A 9869-nucleotide genomic window follows, 5' to 3' on the forward strand; every position below is an offset into this window, starting at 1 on the left:
AAAAAAAAACCACGAAGAATGCGTTGGACTTAGTGCCACTGATAAAGACGCACTGATATTTGCATCCGATGCGAAGATTAGATTAGATGATTCAGCTAATTGTTGATATCACCTCAGAAGTGCCATTAATTACATCATTTGTTAATCTTAGAAGATATTTTTGTTTTTTAGTATCGACAAGTTTTCTTCTGTTATTGTCTGAAGAAATATTTTTAAGTTTAGTTATATGAAGCCAAACTAGAACTTTTTCATAAGAAGAAGAAGTACCATTGATTAAATTTGTTGATATTAGAAGACATATTTTTTAGTTTCGCTAAGTTTTCTTCAGTTATAATTGTCGATTTGTTGATCTCACGAGATATTTTTTAATTTTAGCTATGTTTTCTTTTGTTATCTGAAGAGTTATCTTTTTAAATAAACAATTTTAATATTATAGACACTATATATTTATTTAACTTCTCATTTCTTATATTAAGTTCCCTTTTATTTTTCACTTACGGTAAATATGCCCATAGTATGAGCATATTTACAAACCCGGTCGGAAATATGGTAATTTTCCATATTTTTGAAAAAACTTTTGTAGTCCAAAATATTATAATATAATAAACTATTTGTTCTAGACATGTCATAGATAGATAACTTATACAAAACGATAATTTTTGTTCCCAAGTCTTGTATAATAAAAGTTACGTGAGTCCAAACCTTAAGATGACCATATTCGACCCAGGTACCTTATTTTTTCATTTCTCAGTAGACAGTAACAAAGATGCAAGCGGCCGACAACAAATTTCGCTAAAATAGCGTAGTGACCGCTGCTCAGTCATATTGAATTTTTGAAATATTTTTTTCATTTCTCAGTAGACAGTAACAAAGAAGCAAGCGGCCGACAACAAATTTCACTAAAATAGCGTAGTGACCGCTGCTCAGTCATATTGAATTTTTGAAACTATTTTTTTCATTTCTCAGTAGACAGTACCAAAGAAGCAAGCGGCCGACAACAAATTTCGCTAAAATAGCGTAGTGACCGCTGCTCAGTCATATTGAATTTTTGAAACTATTTTTTTCATTTCTCAGTAGACAGTAACAAAGAAGCAAGCGGCCGACAACAAATTTCGCTAAAATAGCGTAGTGACCGCTGCTCAGTCATATTGAATTTTTGAAATATTTTTTTCATTTCTCAGTAGACAGTAACAAAGAAGCAAGCGGCCGACAACAAATTTCGCTAAAATAGCGTAGTGACCGCTGCTCAGTTATACTGAATTTTTGGAACTATTTTTTTCATTTCTAAGTAGACAGTAACAATGAAGCAAGCGGCCGACAACAAATTTCGCTAAAATAGCGTAGTGACCGCTGCTCAGTTATACTGAATTTTTGGAACTATTTTTTTCATTTCTCAGTAGACAGTAACAAAGAAGCAAGCGGCCGACAACAAATTTCGCTAAAATAGCGTAGTGACCGCTGCTCAGTCATACTGAATTTTTGGAAATATTTTTTTTATTTCTCAGTAGACAGTAACAAAGAAGCAAGCGGCCGACAACAAATTTCGCTAAAATAGCGTTGTGACCGCTGCTCAGTCATATTGAATTTTTGAAACTATTTTTTTCATTTCTCAGTAGACAGTAACAAAGATGCAAGCGCCGACAACAAATTTCGCTAAAATAGCGTAGTGACCGCTGCTCACTTATACTGAATTTTTGGAACTATTTTTTTTTATTTCTCAGTAGACGGTAACAAAGCAAGCGGCCAACAAATTTCGCTAAAATAGCGTAGTGACCGCTGCTCATACTGAATTGTCGAGATTGTTTTTTTATTAGACGGTAACACAGCAGACCGAATTCGCCAATAAAGCGAAATGACCGTTGCAATAAGTTAACGGTAGCCGAGACTGTATAAACTTTAACAAACAGAGGAGGGAGTTAGAAGAGAACAAGACTTGAATTCGTCCACGAGAATTAACTCAGAAAGTAAATTACATTTATATTATATATAAAACTCAAACGAACCTCAGGCTACTTTGAATCAACTTTTAAATTCGAAAAATGGTATCAACAACACATTTACAAAAAAAAACTGTAAGCCAATTTAAAATTTAAAGGCAAACAATATGACAATTTGAGTCAGATGACTGAATTAAAGTCACAATAACCAACACACCCACGTGGGTACCATCTCAAACAGTGTTTACGTTTGATGGTTAAATTTTACCTAAACGTGAACTCATGTACAATTCCATGCCTGTTAAAATATACGCGACTATCCAACGCTTTAAATGTTGCCGCTTTAGGCACACCTAGGTCCAATGTAGGTCAAATTCCAGATGCTACAAGTGTGCACACTGGAGATACTTGTAATGTGGAGAAAGACAGTGGTTCTTTTTGTTTATGCTCTGGACTACACTTTGCTTCATAAAAAGATGACCGGAATATGTGAGACAAATATTAAAGTAAAAATGGCAGAAAATAGTATATCTCATGTTAAAGCGTCAAAATTACATATTTCTAAATCATTTGCCTATATAGCATCCTCTCTCCCAATTAAATATCTTCCTGGTGGAAATACAGATTTGCCTAGTTCACCACCTCCAAGTACCATATCTTATTAAAAAACTTCACTAAACCCAGAACTTCTCCTAAACACAGTAAAGGTTTTGAACATGTCACTCATGAATTACTTCTAAGGGACTACAATATACCAGAGCCTATTCCAATGGATGTGCATTTCTATCATTTTCTAAGGCAAACTCAATCAACTACACTAACCAATTTACTTTTATTTTAATTACACTGATATTAATAAGAGCAAAGAGGACGACAAACTAAAAGATGGGAAGACGATCTACCAACGGGATGGCGAAGATTAGCGCGCGATAGATATGGAAGAAAATAGGGGAGGCCTATGTCGAAGGACAACCTGACACACAACTGGATGCTGGACAATAAACTCTACATACATATAATATACTAAATTATTCAAACTTTATATATTATAAATAGGTTTATTGGAATCACATTAAAATCTAATTTTGTAATTTTTCCCCCCTGTATATTTTTGATCTCCTTTGTAAATTTAATTCGATTTATTTATTTTATATCGCGATAAGTTTCTTACGATTTTTGCTACTCATAATCTGTAAATAAGTAAAATGACGATCATAAAAATCATTCTACTTAACGCAGGCTAATGCACAAACCGTGATGAAGCCAAAAATAAAGAAAAAGAAGTCACAAAAAATAATAATTTAGGCTTATATTCAATAATTATTATGGTACATATAATAAGCTGTAGATTTTTAGAAAAAAAAATAGAGGTTATGGAAGAGAATTAAAAAAAATTTAATAAGAACATGTACAAAAATTTAATGAGTTGCGATTCAATCTAATGACCTAATTGTAGGTTGTTACATTCGCTTTCAGTAAAAGAAATTCGGTTCCGACATACATTTACTTGTTTTAGGATTTTTAACGAAGTAACCCACAAAATTTATTTTACTACAAATCTCAAACCCAAGATACATTTGGCGCGTTTTTTTATTAATTTAAATGAAAATTAATCAGCAATAAATAATTACCAAGTCCAAATTATGAAATTTTATGTTTTGTTCATAAAAAAAATTAAAATTTTACTTTTCTGGTTAATAATTTCGGGGGTTACTATGAACTGAATTACAGACAGTAATACAAAAATTAAATAACATTTAGTTAAGAATAAGAAATTACTTATTTTACCATTTATGGTACTAGGTAGGTAAACTATCACCTAAAAGACAGAAGTTCAGCTCGGGCTGAAACCACCGTCAAACAGCAGTCAGCACGGCCTCAGCTCGGGCTGAGGCGCCGCAGTGACGCCGGCGCGATGCTCAGCTCTGAGGCACCGTCAAACAGCAGTCAGCACGGCCTCAGCTCGGGCTGAGGCGCCGCAGTGACGCCGGCGCGATGCTCAGCTCTGAGGCACCGTCTAACAGCAGTCAGCACGGCCTCAGCTCGGGCTGAGGCGCCGCAGTGACGCCGGCGCGATGCTCAGCTCTGAGGCACCGTCAAACAGCAGTCAGCACGCTCTTCCACTGCACCTGGAACTGAAATTATGGATTTATAGCTCTAAAAAAATACGTTTGAATAAATCAATTTCATAGAACATTATTAGGTTCCACTAGTTCCGATTTGGAGAACTTTCCTTTTTCTGTATACATAAAATTTACACTTTAGACACCACAAAAATACATATGCAAGTACAACAATAAAATAACAATTACCTGGCAATTACTTAACCTTACTCTTCTGCAGTATAAGGGCGCATACTAAATGTCACGTCTTCATATCTCCTGGCACCAGCTAACTGCATGCTCCCATAACTGCAACAAGTCCTAAAACACCAGTAAGTACACAAATAAGACACATCTAGCAGTTAAGAGCCAATGCTTTAGACGTTCGATTATTAAGAAACTAGAAATAGTTCTGAAAAGAACTTTTGTTATTGACGTTTATAAAATTCTATAGAAACTAGAGGTAGTTCTAAAAAGAACTTAATTTATCTTCTGATTAACATAGAAAGTAGTCAGTTCTGAAAAGAACTTTCGGTGCCCTTCAGATTACCATAGAAACTAGGCAGTTCTGAAAAGAACTTTTGTTATTGACGTTAATAAAGTTCTATAGAAACTAGAGGTAGTTCTAAAAAGAACTTAATTTATCTTCTGATTAACATAGAAAGTAGTCAGTTCTGAAAAGAACTTTTGGGGACCTTCAGATTACCATAGAAACTAGGCAGTTCTGAAAAGAACTTTTGTTATTGACGTTAGTAAAATGCATAGAAACTAGTGTTAGTTCTAAAAAGAACTTTTTTTTGGTCTTCTGATTACCAATGAAATGAGAGTAAGTTCTGACAATAACTCTTTACGATCTTGTAATTACCATAGAAACTAGGCAGTTCTGAAAAGAACTTTTTTCGATCTTCCGATTACCATTGAAACAGGAGGCAGTTTTGAAAAGAACTTTTGTTATTGACGTTACTAAAATCCATAGAAACTAGTGTTAGTTCTAAAAAGAACTTTTTTTTATTTTCTGATTACCATAGAAACTATTCAGTTCTAAAAAGAACTTTTTATTGACTTTTGTGGAGTTCTGAAACTGGAGATAGTTCTAAAAAGAACTTTTATTGATCTTCTGATTACCATAGAAACAAGATGTAGTTCTGAAAAGAACTTTTTTTAATTCACCTTTCTGAAATCCCATAGAAACTAGAGTTCTAAGAAGAACTTTTGCTTATATCCCACACTTAAGTAGTTCTGAAAAGAACTTTTTAACAGATAATTCTAGAACTAGACACATCTAGAGAGAGACTAGTACTACACTTGCACACTAAAATCACTTTTGTAGTAGTCAATCAAAATTACCCGTTATGTTTAAAAAAATAATAAATTTTAGCATATGTAAAAAATACAACCGACGTACTAAAACTTGGAGATGAACAAATATGTGCATATCATGTAAACTTCCTACTTGACTTGGGGTTGTAGGAATATTTAAAACCCCTTACTGCATTTTTTCTAAAATATAAAACAATGAATAATGAGTAAAAAAATATAGACAAATAATTTGTCTTTGTGGTAAATAAACCTACTACTTTTTAAGTTGTTGCAGAACGTAACAAAATTTATCACTGATAATTTTACACCTTGAGAAGTGTGGTAGGCCCGCTGTTTGCAGTTGTACACGATGTTGTATACCAGCTGCTTGCATTTGTTGTACACGATGATGTAGACCAGCTGCTTGCAGTTGTTGTCCACGATGTTGTAGACCAGCTGCTTGCATTTGTTGTACACGATGTTGTAGACCAGCTACTTGCAGTTGTTGTACACGATGTTGTAGACCAGCTACTTGCAGTTGTTGTACATGATGTTGTAGACCAGCTACTTGCAGTTGTTGTACACGATGTTGTAGACCAGCTGCTTGCATTTGTTGTACACGATGTTGTAGACCAGCTGCTTGCAGTTGTTGTACACGATGTTGTAGACCAGCTGCTTGCAATTGTTGTAGACGATGTTGTAGACCAGCTGCTTGCATTTGTTGTACACGATGTTGTAGACCAGCTGCTTGCATTTGTTGTACATGATGTTGTAGACCAGCTGCTTGCATTTGTTGTACACGATGTTGTAGACCAGCTGCTTGCAGTTGTTGTACACAATGTTGTAGACCAGCTGCTTGCATTTGTTGTACACAATGTTGTGGACCAGCTGCCTGTAGTTTTTGTTATAAATGTTCTTATGTGGAGAGACTCTTGCAAGATCAGAACTTGCCAATGAAGTTTGTAGCTCTTGGTCTAAAAGGCCTTGATGATCTTCAATAGTTTTCATTGATTCATGGTTCCTATTGGTTCACTCCGATGTTCATGCAGGCACTTCACTTATCACTTATATTTCATAAAAATGTTAAACATCTTTGTTATTTAAGTTTGCCTACAGTTAATAGAGAAAAAGATAATGTGAAATACTGTTGTACTAAGTAAATGCTGCCACTCTCATTGGGATGACAATCGCAAATGAAATTGATGATATTTTGATTGCATTACTAGACAAAACACACTCATAACAACTAGCACTAAGCCAACAGTTATGAGTTTAGAAGTCATTGTTACATTGGATTAATTTATATGTATATTTATTGTTATGTCATAAGAATTATGCACATATCTACCAAAATGCAGTAAGGAGTTTGTAATTTTTAACCTTTATTTTGTTTCAACACCTTAAAACTAAAATATTGTATTACAATACAAATCTAGTCCATTTTCCATAAGGAATCGACAAACTATATTTATCCTTTCAACTTATTAAAGAATAAATTCATTCCAGTACATTTTGAACAACAAATAACACTTTTTTTATAAGATTGTACTGCCATAAGAACTAAAGATGTACATGAGACCATCTCTTAACAGGAAGAGTCTAATTTCAAGGAAATAAAAATGTTTTATGACATTTTATAGCACAAGTAAAGAAATTTGTGTCCAATCTTACTAAGATTATAAATGTAAATGTTTAGATGGATGGATGTTTGTTTGAATGTATCTACGGAGTCACTCAATGGATCTTGCTTAAATTTAGTATAGATATAAAACATAGTCTGGATGAAGACATAGGCTACTAATTAAGTTTTTATTTAAATTCCGCCCAGATGGAGTCTCGGAAGACAGCTAGTCACAAATATAAATGAAAACATACATACTTCATTGAAATCCAATAAACAGTCACCAAGTCAGGTTACATCTATCATGCACAGAGCTGACTGCTGTTGACAGGCGCCTTGGCTCTGCATCTTAGCAACTGTGATGACACTGGATTGACCGCCAACATGTCTCCCATGACTCGAATCTGAAACTGACATTATCAATTATTAGAATTTCATTTATAAATTTATAGCTGTCACATCTGTGCGGAATTAAAAAAAAAAATAGTAGCCTATGTGCTACATCTACACCAAATTTGAGCGGGATCTGTTCAATTGTTCTGAAGATATAACATCAAACAAAATTCCATTTAAACGTTCACATTTATAATACTGCTAGCTGTCGTCGGCGACTCCGTACGCGTGGAATTAAAAACATAATTATTAGCCTATGTGCTCTTCCAGACTATGTTCTTTACCAAAACCATAATGTGTATAAAAACCCTGTGCACTAACCCCACATGACTGGAATTAAGGCAAGGAAGAAGAGTTTTATTCCTTTGTTGTTAGTTCAATAATTCAAGCATGTCTTTATATGGCAGCAAAATTTAGTGAAAACAATGCTACTGCCAAAACTAATAGACAAAAGATAGTCATTGGTCATTTATTTAGAAAAAAAAAGATGTTAAATTAGTAATTCTGCCCCAAGATATTGATTAATTGTTACACAAACAAGATCAGTGATAACTGTAGCTTAGTTTGTTTGTAGTTGTTGACATTTATTGCATATTTGTACTTTGTAAAATTGTTTATATTGATATCCAAAGAATTAAAATTATATCTATAATTGTTTTATACTCTAATAACTTTGAGAAATTGATTTTCTGTAAAGATCAACAAAAATAAAACATTAATTAAATAACACGTGAGCAAGTTCCATTATTTTAAAAGTCCGGAATTTTCTAGCATTTTTGACTCACCTTCATTAATAATTAAAGTTAATGGAAGAAATAATCCAAGCTATAGACATTAAATTAAATCCAAAGAATGCTAATATGTATATTATAAAACGAATAATGATATATAATTGTCTAAATAGTGAAAAATTTTGTCTTAAAAAATTTCGCCCGGCCGCCATTTTCTAAACTGTGCAAGGGTACGCTACGAAAAGTATACCATGAAATAGCAAAACGTTAAAAACAAATGTAATACGCTTTATAATGTCCATAAATCTCCACTAAAGATAAACAAACAGTAATTAAAACAAGACAATATATATCATCGTACTTTAAGTGTTTGTAACAAAGGATAAAAGGTAAAAGTTCCAAAATTTAAATCATTCCTTTACAAAATCTAAAATAACTTACATAGATGTACTTAAAAGCAATGAAAATTATGTGTACTTACAGTTTAGCAGCTATGAGTTGAGGAAACCGTAGCTCTTTCTCGAATTAAACTCTACAACTAACTACACCGTTCGACCACCGAGGAGACGACTAGAAAAAAAACGAATACATTCGGTTACCGGAAATAGGGTTGCAGAAATAAGAACCATGTTATTCGATACATCGAGTCAATTCGGAATTTAAAATTAAACGCTTTTAGTAGATTTAACTAAATACTTATATTAAAATACGTTATAAAATGGATCATGATGTTATTTTTTAAATTCGGTATGAATTAATAGAAGCCATATGTTTTTTTTGTTAGCCTATTGGGCAAACTGCAAACAGTGTGCTATGAACAAGTAAAAACGATTTTTTTACTATAATGACATTTCAAAATATAAGAAAGCCTTAATTAATTTAAAATAAGTAAATGGCAATATGATATTAATTTTAAGATTCACTTTTGTTTTGACATGAAGTTTTGTTATGTTTAAGTTTAATCAAATAAAAAACGATGGATTGACTATTTAAGAACATTTGTTTCGTTTTTTTTTCTATATTTTAAAGTCTAAAATATTTTAGAATATTATTACAAAGATTGTTCTATTTTAAGGTACGTTTTTCTATTATTGCTCACCATTTTACATAAGATTAGATCCGATTTTTAACTATGTATGTATGATTTTAAGACAAGTAATATAAGGTATTCTACAATAAAAAATATTTTTTGGTAACATCACATTAATGTTGTTTGGCAACAGCGCCATCTAGTATATACATTAGTATGTACATTATCTGACACCGCTAAGTTTCAAACGAAGCACAAACTTTATTTTTTTCTCAAGGAATGCAGCTAGCTTTTTAAAAAAGTATTAACTTTTTAATAAAAAGTAATACTTTTTAAAAAGTATTAATTTTTAAATAAAAAAAATTAAAATTTTATATTATTCGTTCTCCGCACTTTATTTCTGTTATTCTAAAAACAAATTACTTGAGCGCCATCTATTAGCGTTAGAATAAAAACTATCCCAGTCAAATTAAATTACCAACAGATAGCGCAACAAGTGTCATACCCCTGTGTATTAGGGATAAAGACAATCAACTTTTTAGTTTTTAAATAATAAATTGTGTTTATTAATGTCATAAAAGTTAATTAAGCAAAATACAGGTCGCGGCAAGAGAGGTAAAGAATTAGGCTTTATATTTTATAGATATTAATTTATTATTAAAAAACTGTCGTTGTTAGTTAGTTTGGTTGGTTGGTTGGTTGGGTAGATCGATCGATCACAGAGACATATCATAATAATGCAGGCAGTGATATGTT

The 9869-nt window shown here is 32.6% G+C and overlaps 1 long non-coding RNA gene across 1 annotated transcript; it reads right to left on the minus strand.

The window, feature by feature from the left end:
- Positions 1–3226: 3226 nt before the first annotated feature.
- On the minus strand, positions 3227–8727 carry LOC106122967 (uncharacterized). The gene is made up of 4 exons (XR_001228126.1): positions 8565–8727; positions 7218–7369; positions 4250–4360; positions 3227–4072 (listed from the first exon to the last, which is right to left on the minus strand). It is a non-coding gene; the product is annotated as an uncharacterized LOC106122967 (long non-coding RNA).
- Between the last annotated feature and the right edge of the window lie 1142 nt (positions 8728–9869).

The sequence above is a fragment of the Papilio xuthus genome, unplaced genomic scaffold (genome assembly GCF_000836235.2).
Source record: "Papilio xuthus unplaced genomic scaffold, Pxut_1.1 DF826663.1, whole genome shotgun sequence".
Lineage (NCBI taxonomy): Eukaryota > Metazoa > Arthropoda > Insecta > Lepidoptera > Papilionidae > Papilio > Papilio xuthus.